At 39.9% G+C, this 11,130-nt stretch overlaps 1 non-coding gene across 1 annotated transcript; it reads left to right on the top strand.

The window, feature by feature from the left end:
• Positions 1–8,136: 8,136 nt before the first annotated feature.
• Positions 8,137–8,209, top strand: TRNAF-GAA. The gene has a single exon. It is a non-coding gene; the product is annotated as a tRNA-Phe (tRNA).
• Positions 8,210–11,130: the final 2,921 nt, after the last annotated feature.

The raw sequence follows: 11,130 nt of genomic DNA, 5'->3' as shown, positions 1-11,130 counted from the left end.
TTCTTCTTAGCCTGTAGGACCAAGGTGTAGGGCGTTTTTATTGCCCTTTTTGATCATATACAGATTTCTTTTTAATTTATTAAAAAGTATTGACTTGTAAAAGTATTTGAAAAATGATTTGATTTCAGGAGTTTAGACCAAATCAGAAGAATTACAGAACCAACATTTGACACATCACTAGAGAAAGAAGAGCCACCTACCAGGCTTCAAGCCACAACCTACGCATCTCCTCTAAACTAAGTATGTAAGTTTAGGATCAGCTTCTGAACAGAGCTGAGGGCAAGCTAGAACCACAAAGACTGGACTCAAAAGGTGTTTGCTTTCACAAACATGGACATCAACCACTCTGTTGTTGCATACTTACATTCTTATGAAGAATTAGCCATTTGCTCCCAGCTCGCTTCCAGCTATCTGGTGTTAATTCTGCCTTCCAAGTGGGGCACACAAAAAAAGTGCATTACACAACAGTAGTTTTAGTAGTTTCCTATAGTCTCTCTGCTCTTAATACTACATGTAGAGCCCAAACCATTCCTTGCTCTCCTGTTTGAAATGCCCACACAGCTTGACAGCTGTCTCTAACCGAGTGTGCAACTTTATGTCCAACACCTGGTGTGCTTCTGGTAGAGGTAATGATACCACATATTAATCTGGTCATTAATGTTTTAATTGCATGTGGACATTTCAGGAAAGGGTGAGGTTATTTTGGATAAGAGTTTACCTCTTCAGGAAAAATTATTTTACCAATTCCACTCCCCTTCAGTGGCTAAGCACTCCCTCAGCAAATATTCTCCCATGGGAACAGCCTCTGACTCATAAATAGATGCCTTGCTCCATAAGCCTTCTGGGATAAAGCGCTGTTCCCTATCTCTGAAGTGACTGTAAGGCAGAGTAATTTGGAAAGCTATATACAGCTCTGGACAGGCTAGCATTTCAAAGGTTTCTAAGGCTTTGTTGCAGACTTCCCTCTATATAGCTTTCCTGAAACCATCAAGGAGAGTCAAAGAAGTAAAAAGGATGCAAATACAATAATTTATTTTATTAAGAGGTTAGTTACGTACATTTCAACTCTTTCAACAGGATCTCCTTTAAGATATGAGTAGAATTGAAAAGTCCAGGGGAATGGTTTGAACTTTACCCCGGAGCTGAGCTCCATGGTGTTTGTCTGGGTTAGAGAGCAATGCAGATGATTGCCAAGGCAGAAACAGTTGGCTTGCAGCAGCTGCAAGATGCACAACTTGCCCCTGAGCAAGTCCTGAGCATCCTGACTCAGCAGGCAAAATAGACCTTGGGACATGCATCCCTGTGACCAAACTCAACCTGGAGATTTGTGGGGATGTGGCATGAGGAGTTGTGGTTCCCTTTCTTCTTTGCATTCCCAGACAGAAGTTGCACAGTTTGAGCTGTGGTGAAGTTATCAGATTGACCTTTGCAGCCTGCTAAATAGAATGAAGGTCTTGAGTAAACTGCTTTCAGACTCAATTCTGCCACTGGGCAGTGCTGAGATTACTTTCAGGCAGCATCCAGCAAAGCCTCAGAAACTCTGTATTAAACTTGCATGGAGCTAGACAAAGGGATTCCCCACAAATTACTGTCATGAGATCATTAATATCCAACAGTCAAACCTTTCAGTTTTTAACTGACCACATTCCATTAAAGCAGTCTGCTCTGGAACTTCATAGGCAACTTGTGTTTTTCTGTTAGCTATGGAGCACAGGATATAGGTTCATAGACTAAATGACATTATTAATGCCTCTTATCTCACAGTCTGCTATCACCTCTGGGAGGACAGTTGCAAGGAGAATCACTTGCAGCTTAGTTATCCTGATGCTGAATGATCTGCTGGGTGCAGAAAGCATTTCAAGAGACTGTTTCTGCTTATGACAGAAATGTGTCATGTCAGCCCATTGATTTGAGATCTCATTTCAATGGTCAACACAGGCCTGATTCACTTGCATTAACAAAGACACCAAAGGTACCTCTCCGCCTCCAGCTGCCACTGAAAAAACGTGCAGGTCTCTCACAGGACTTGTGTCATAATCTGCTGGTTCTCTGTATAGGATATCAAAGGCATTCTGAGTTCTCTGGGGCATCTCAAGTGACACTTATCAGTTATGTTTGGGCAACAACTCTGTGTCTCAGCCATGAGACCAGAGCTAGCTAATCTCACTCCAGCAAAGGCTGTCAGCTCCTTCAGTACTTTTCCAGCAGAAGGGCTGGTCTCCAATCAGATTTTGAGCCAGTTAGCATCTCAGGCTACAACGTGAAACATCTAAATTAAGATTAGAGCTGAAACCATGCTAAATTCCTGGAGATTATGTTAAGGATAAGATACAGGAGAATATGTGGAGCCAAACACATTCTTTGTTTTATGATTTTGCTGTTTCCTCCCATGTTTCTTGCAGAGGGGACACAGTTAGATGACCTCATTCTCCCCCTCCGCCTCCCTCCAAATGGAGCATTAGGCACAAAAAAATAGTGATGGTCTTTGTACCTCTATGTGGGACTAGAGTCCAAATCATAGGACTCTTTAGTAATGTACCTGAATCCAGTTTATATAAGGTGCATGTTTCACAATTGTTGCATGTTTCAGCAAGAATTCCCCATGTGTATAACCTGAGAAAATAGATTCATCACGCAGATTTCTTCATCAACTCAAACTCTGACTGGAAAGACAGGAAGAAGCCTTCTTTCATGGGGAATATTCCAGCAAGACAATTTTTGTTGTGATACTAACTGGAACTCCTCTCTTATCAGACTAAGATTTTATCTTTCTAGTGTTGAAAGCTGTGAAACTTTATCAAACTTTTAGGAGATTTTGCAGTCTGAATGACACCAGAAAAAGTCTGTGGATTTACCTTATTTAATACCAGACTTGCAATTCAGATCAACATAGCCTCCATTTACAGGTATGAGAGAAGAGACAGAAGACACATGAATGTCCTGTTGTATGCTTAGTAGTCCCTCCAAATAGCAAACTAGCCCACCTATCACCTGAGTCACACACTGACTATTGAGAGTCAAAGGCAATTGCATTGCTCATATTGGATATTTGGTTATTTGCCTAAAATCAGTTTGGAAAAATCTGGACTCTAAAATGAGTCTGGTTAAAATCAGGCTGCTTAAACTAAAATGAGTGTCCAAAATGAGGCTGGTTAAACTACTGTTGACTCTTACAGAATGAACTGCCATCTGTGGAGCAGAGAGTGGAGTTTGAAAAAGGAGAGACATCTCTATTTCTTCTGTGCAAGCAAAACAAATAGTGAGATGAAGCACTATTTCAAGTTCAGCAGTCCTAAGAGTTTTTCCTTCTTGTCATCACCATCAATCTTAAAAGAAGTACCTTAATTAGAATCACAAATTTTTCTTTTAACAAAATTGCCTGAGGTTTTGCTCAAAACAGTTGAGCTAGTCTAGTTAGCAACTACACTGATTTGTTTAATTGGATCATACTGACTGGCAGGGGGGTTGGATCCAGATGACCTTTAAGGTTCTTTCCAACCCTAGCCATTCCATGATTCTGTGATAATGGTTTAATTTTAATTTGCTAATAATCTAACATTTTACTAGTAGGTTTGTCTGTCTCTTTTTAACCACTGTTCCTTGTTGAGTGTCCTTGTTTCTTGTTATCTCCTGATAAATTATGTTGTGTGTTTTCATGGCAGCTACAAAAATTCATACCTGTCAGCATTTGTGAGCACTACGGTTAATACACAAATAAGCCCCTTCCTGTTCCCTAAGCTTTGAAACATCAATGGGAGAGGGAAAGGGAAGGTGTTGAAGGCTTGCTGTCCATCTGACATGAAGCAGGAAAGCAGCTGGAGTTCATAGTTGGATCCAGTGGATGGAGCATGCAGCCACAGCCCACAGTTTAGGTTGCCTTATATGCTATTAGTACAGCAGAAAACAAGTCCAATACTAAAATAAGGAGTATACATTTCTTTTTCTTATGAGGCTTCCTGTGACCTGCCTTCCCAAAGTGTAGTAACAGCTGTTCCAGCTCTTCCCAGACCACTGTCCAAGGCACTAAAATTTTGACTGTCAGTTCAGATTTTTACTAGATTCAGTCAACACCTGTTTCTTTTGCTAAATTCATCCTGGACTAGTAATTTAGGATTATTCAAGAACATTATACTTTTAATTTAGTAGAAATCAAGAATCCAGATTAAATCTAATTTTCAGAAGCAAAGCCCCAGCCTGTTAGCATGTTTACCTCTAAAATGACCTGGCAGAAAGCACAGCTTTATGTTAGCAAAGAAATTATGGGGAAACACATCTCTTCAAAGAAGTATGACTCTTTTCATAGCTCTTAGACTTCGTCAACTACCCAGTATATTAATTTCCAAAGCATTTCTAAAGCATTAGTTTATCTACTATTAGCAACATTCATTTAAACTCCATCACTATAAGCTTATATTACCAAATAGCCACAGCTAAGTTACTAATATAACTTAACTTTGAACTCTTGTGCTTTCAAAAACAATTTTACCAAGCATCTAAGACATCCCAATTTCATAAATATACAGCTTTGTTTTTCTTTCTAGACTGCACTGGGATAAAGCTTCAGCTAAAGGTGAACTGGAGTGGAAAATTAAATTACAGTAGCTGGCTAGCAAGTTCTTGACCTTTGAAATACAACTTTTTCTATTGTTGAAATCAAGAAATGTTGTTGGTAGGACTTGCTGGAAGACCTCCAGTTAAAATGACTAAGAGAATGAATTTATTTTTATTTTACTGGCTCCTTCAAAAACACTTCAGCCAAAGGTACAAATGCATTCAGTGCTCAACTGTAACCATAAAATGGCCTTCTTACAGCAGAAATCACAACCACAGCTCCATCACCCTGTTCTAGAAAGACTTGCACCATGAGCCATATCTGCCGTCACATTTTGCTACTTTGCATTGCATCAAGATGAGTCAAAGAGACTGGAAAAGCATCATAGCCACCTGATCAAGAGGCATCTCAACCTTTTAAGTACTACTTACCCATTGCAAGCTCTAATTAAAATATGGTGGGCACCTCTGGAAAGCAGTTCATTCCACCATAAAAACAGATGTCTAAAGCAGGTGGGATTAACTGCTCTGGAGGCACTCGGTTCTTTTAATTTACTATGGCAAGAGCTTGACTAGTGCAGGCAAAGCAGCTAATACACACATAGGTGGTTAAACTTAGCGAATATTGATGATTAGCTGCTAGTAATAGACTGAGATATGTTAAATACTTAGTTAAATTTTAAGCCAGATTAATCCAAGACACCTAACCTTTAGATGATTAAAAGTAGATAAAATTAGATTCCACTTTTTATGACAAGAATGACTACTCTAGAGAAAGACTTGTAAGGCAGCTCCAGCTTGTTCCAAGAGTGAATTAAACAAGGCTGGTAATTTTTTATTTATGTCACTATTATGAGCAGGAAATACTTGAAAAATTCATCAAAGTGTAGCTAACTAAATTTATATTATACTTAATCACTTTAATATCATTGTTCCAAAATCTGCTTTTAATGGAGGGAGGTGCTAAGAGGCTCATCCCAAATTCAGCAGTTACACATGGTGCTTCCAGATTATTTCTGAGCATTTTGTTGCTAAGAGTCCTAGTCTCATATGACCTGCAAGTGGTTCTGGCACAAAGGAGTGGAGATAGTCCGTCTGTATATGACTCTTCATTTTGTATGTTGCTTCAAACACCTCTATCTGTGTGCATTTGTACAGACAGAAGTATTTATAAAGCTGATGACTAATTTCTGGGTAAAATGTCACTGAATATTGCTCTTGAATCTCTTGGGATTTTTTTTTTTCTTTTTTTTTAGTGAGTAAATGTGCTGCACCAGTTTTTAAAAAGAGGAGCATTCAAAATTAAACCTACTGGCTAATAAACCACCTGCTCTATAGCTACTCAGAAGTCAATCAATCATAAATTAAGAAGTTTGTTTAAAAAATATAAAAGAGGAATATATAAATATAAAAATTTATAATATAGAAATTCAGTCTACTTTTTCCTCTGTAGACAATAAAAATACAGGATATATAAAAAGATACAGATTTAACCCAGACAGATTCTTCTTAAAAAGCATGGCTGCTCCTTCACCTGATGTGTAATGATCTCTACAAAGCTGAATATTAGCCTGGCATTAAATTTATATAACAAGATTGTGATTTAGTGAACTCTTTTTTTCACGGATTATATGAGAAGTCATCGTCTTTGATTCCTAATTGCATTAATGCAACAAATGCTATAATGCAGTTTACACAATTGTTACTTTAAAACCTTACATTTTGTGAGCAGAGCTTATAGCTGCTGATGTGTGCTGATGAGTCATGAGCTCCTAAATACTTCTTTAATGTCTTCATAGAAGCATATGAAATATATAAATGAATAGTGGTTTTAATATACCCGCAAATATACAGTATTAGAAGATCCGGTACATTTTCCTGGATCTTTGGGGCACAGACAACAGATAGAGCCAGATGTTTTCCTTGTCCCAGCTAAGTACCCTTGTATTGCGACCTGAAGGATGTTCTATCTTGCTAGCAGGAGTCCTGTTAAGTACAGTGGCAAGATGAATAGGTATAACTTAACAACATGGTATATAAAGAGAGAATCACTTTTCTTCTCCTCTTCACTTCTCCAGTCTGTAATCAAGGAATTACATTAAGGTTTTTTTGATACAACACAGAGCTTAGATGTTGTGGTATGAATTCTTTAGGGACTTCAGCTAAGGTTATACGATTCTCAGCTGATGACCTTGAAGGCAGTCCAAGCTCAGAGAGAATCATGTTATTGGGGGTGAGAAGAGGAAAGACATGAAGGTGAGAGCTGATGTATGAACTGAAGGCTAGAAATAGGCTTTGTCTGCTTGATGAACTTTCATTTCTGAGTTTGTTTATAAAATAAAGTCTGTCTGTCTAGTTGCAGTAGTTGTACAGGGCTGGATGCTATCACAACTACGCTACTTTTGTGGTTTTCTTTCTCTTAAAAAAAAAAAAAGTTACAGAGGTCATCCTTTCTTTCCCCCTCCCCCCCCCCAATATTGGTATTAAAAAGTATTTTCTTTGAAGGGAAAAAACCTCCTAAGTTTTGCTTGTGAAAATGAACACATTATGTAGATTTGTGGGATGTTTTGGCTCATTTTTTTGTGTATAGCACTAATTTTTGAGTCCCTGTCTAGTATAAGAGTGGAATTGGAATCTGGAATTGGAATGGTATAAACATTCTTTGTGGTAGAAGTAAATTCTACTAAAGGATAAATTGCTTATACTGATACATTTTAAGAAGCACTTGTTAACAAGCTAGTTAATAATTTATTTTTATGGTATATAGTGTTGATGTCTGAGTTGGAATGTTGTGTAGTACTAACCTAGAAGCCTATAACCTGTAGTTCTGTTGCAGAGAGAAGGAAGATTTATTTAATGAGACCTACTTTTCTATAAAGCATAAGTAATGCTATTTCATCTTTAGCTGTCTAGCACTGCTCTGCTTTCTGTTACCTGAGTAAGGAGTGACATTAAAATAATGACAGAGTAGTTATTGTCATTCTATTTGTACTTCAGATACTTAGGACATATTTAGTGTCCTAGTTTTCTCTGCCTAAAATATCTTTAAGAAACAGTTATAGGGGAAAGGAAATAAAATAAAATCTTTTAATCTTGAGCCAGGAGTTCTTAGTTTAGGGTTCTTATTGTGGCTTGTCTCTGTCACCACTTAGTTTTAAAAAGCTCAGCAGTGTAGAGCTTCCTAGCATCTCTCTTAAGGGCTGTTGGAATGAAAAGTGTCCACCTGCTTCAAGGTAATGCAGCCACTCCAAGGAAGTACCTCTGTGTAGGTGGGTCAGTGGCATTTCAGTCAGAAGTAAGAAATCTCAGAGGATGGAGACGTTTGTTGGTGCACGTCTGCAGACGCCCGTGTGACCTTACCTTCTATTGTGTGTCATGGCTCTGTTCACTGCTCTTTATTTGATTCCCTGTGATTTTTATACATTTGCAGGAATTTTAGTTTTGCGTTTCCTGTGTCATCCCTCTCCTGGTACGTTTCTTAGTTTTTCTGTCTCCAGGTGATGCTCCCTCTGAAACCAAAACGATTTCCGAGGGGGATGCAAAGAGGGAGGGGCGAGAACAGGGAGGGGCGAGGGCTCTGACACGGCCGAAATAGCTCAGCTGGGAGAGCGTTAGACTGAAGATCTAAAGGTCCCTGGTTCGATCCCGGGTTTCGGCAGGTTACACTTTTTGGGAACTGATTCTCCCTCTATAGTCCAGTTTCCCGAGAGCCCACCTGGAGTAGTGTGTCCGGTTCCCATAAGGAAGGACATGGAGCTGTTGGAGCGAATCCAGAGAAGGGCCACAGTGATGATCAGAGGGCTGGATCCCCTCTCCTGTGAAGACAGGCTGGGAAAGTGGGGGCTGTTCAGCCTGGAGAAGGGAAGGCTCTGGGGAGACCCATTAGCAGCCTTCCAGTACCTGAAGGGGCATGACACTGGAACAGGTCGCCCAGGGAAGCTGTGGGTGCTTCTTCCCTGGAGGTGTTCGGGTTGGAGGGGGCTTTGAGAAAGCTGGTCTAGTGGGAGGTGTCCCTGCTCATAGCAGGAGGTTGGAGCCTGGTGATCCAACTGTTGCTTTGATCCTTGGGGTTTTCAGTGGGTTTTGTTTAGTTGGTTGGGTTGGATGGGTTTAGTGTTTTTTCTTGTTGTTTTATTAATGTGGTACCTATATGAAGGTGAACGTTTGAATCTCTCCTGTTGTAAGAACTTTTAGGAGAATTCTGGTTAGACTGAGATCCTGAACAATTGTCTTCTCATCCCTCTTCCCTTTTAAACTTTTCTTCCTTGCCCTGTTGCAGTACACATCCTTCACATTCTTATGTTTCTTCCTTTTATTTCCATAGAGAACTTTTCCCTGAAGGAACCCATGAGGCAGATGTTCAGCAGGGTGGGAAGGGGCAGTGGTTTCTTTGTTTTCTCATCTGTTCTAAACAGAAGTCATGAACTTCTGTGGGGATAGAAGGCAAGTGACACATCTTGGTCTGTTTGCTCTGCCTCTGCAAATGATTTCACTAGTCACAGTACAACATACTGAAATATGGTGTGCCCAGAATTAGTTAACTGTAGGTATTCCTTCATTAGGGATCCACTAGCCTAGTGATCAGAGTATTCTTCCCAACAGTAAATACCAAAAGACACTGAAATTCACTCTGATTCACATCCTCAGTTTTAACCAACACCTTGTATTTCTTCAGTTAGGTGAATAAAGAGGCTGTGGAGGTTTGTTGGGTTTAAAATTATTTTTTAAATCTTCTGCCCTCTTACATCTCAGCTGTGGCTATATGTTTGCATTGCCCATGAAAAACTAGAATGAATTCAGTTTTTTTTTTTTTTTTTTTTTTTTTTGAGGCGGGGGGCGATGTTGTGGAGCAGAGAGAGCAAAACTAACAAACACAAAGTTAACTTTTTCATTTCACCAAAACAACTTCTGGGAAGTGGAAGATGTGGCATAGGATGCACACAATCTGTTCTCAAGTTCTTCCACAAGTATTGGGAGCATTAAGCTGATCTTGTGAGGCTGGACTAGGTTTTTTAAATGCTGCTACAAATGACTGGGTAGGAAAGCACTGCTTCTAAGTTCAAAACATACTTCCTACCCTTCACCCCCAGAGATGAGATAACTTTTAAAATCACCTCCACCTGATGTGAGTGGACTTTACTCTTGCACAGCTTCTAAGCTAGAGCCACACAACTCTGCTTTGACTTGTGTGTGTGTGTGATTGAGGGAAGTAAGAGAAAGATCCCACCTCTTTCACTCTGCACTTGGTCTCTTGATTTGGCCTAACAAGTTACACAGGTCAGCCAAGTTGTCTTCCCTAGGATTTACTTCCCAATGGAGAGAAACTTTTCTTCAGTGGGCCTAAAATGGTAGTAAAGAGAGAGAAGACGCTTCCCCAGTGTAGGCTTTAAAGTTAATATGTTATTAAACGTGACAGCAGCCTTAACAGGGAGGATCTGCACCCTGTTTGCTTTGTGCAAAGGCTAGCAAAGAAGATTAATATGGAATGGCAGAGTTATGATCCATGTCAGAGATAAAGAATTAGAAGAAAACTCTGACTCAAGGAAAAAAAGATGTAAAAAAGTAGTTGTTTCATTGCCATGCACTCTGAGTACTAGTTTTGAAATGCAGCTCTTGCAGACAGAAGGCGACTTTGCAGAGACCTTCCCAATGTCCTTATAAGAGATCATGTACCACACTGGATATGAGAATACCTACAGTTTTTTACCTCTAATTTTCCAACTAAAGCAAGATAATCTGTCCACAGCAGATGCTACATGTTACAAACAGTTTGTGGATCCTGCACCTGTAGATGTCAAATCGTGCTAAATAATAAGATACGAGATTTCTGCTGGAGAGAGTCCAGCAGAGAGCAACAAAGATGACTGGGGGACTGGAGCATCTCCATTATGAGGGAAAGCTGAGCGAGCTGGGACTCCTTAGCCTGGAGAAGAGAGAGGAGACCTTATTAATGTCTACAAGTATCTAAAGGGTGGGTGCAGTAGTTCCCAGTGATGGGATGAGGAGCAACGGGCACAAGCTGGAACACAGGAAGCTCCATTTAAATATGAGGAAAACTTCTTTATAGTGAGGGTGACAGCGCACTGGAACAGGCTGCCCAGGGAGGTTGTGGAGTCTCCTTCTCTGGAGATATTCAAGACCCAACTGGATGCAGTCCTGAGTAATGTGCTCTAGGGGATCCTTCTTTCACAGAGGAGTTGGACTAGATGATCTCTAGAGGTCCCTTCCAATGCTGTCAATTCTGTGGTTCTGTGATAAGTTTGTTATTAAACTGTATGACAAACTGCATTACCTCATAGCAGAACCAGCAAAATCCACACCTTCAGATGCAGACTCTGGCACGGGAAGCAGTAGAGATGGAGAATGTCCCACAAATAATGGCCAAGGAGGCTTTGTCCAAATGCTTTGAATGTTAAAATCTAAGTAGAATAATAAAGTGTGTGTTGTACTCTTGTCTCTTGGTTTAACTGTTTACCATGTGCTCATAATCACATCAGGAACAGTGCTTGTACTCAGGACCAGTTGAAGTGAGAGGTTTCTTTTGGCTGCCCTACTGATACATATTAGTAAGAAAATGAT

This window comes from Chaetura pelagica, unplaced genomic scaffold, assembly GCF_000747805.2.
Source record: "Chaetura pelagica isolate M959 unplaced genomic scaffold, ChaPel_1.0 scaffold106, whole genome shotgun sequence".
Lineage (NCBI taxonomy): Eukaryota > Metazoa > Chordata > Aves > Apodiformes > Apodidae > Chaetura > Chaetura pelagica.
The sequence above is the reverse complement of the archived record's forward strand: the minus strand, read 5'-3'. Positions and strand labels throughout refer to the sequence as shown.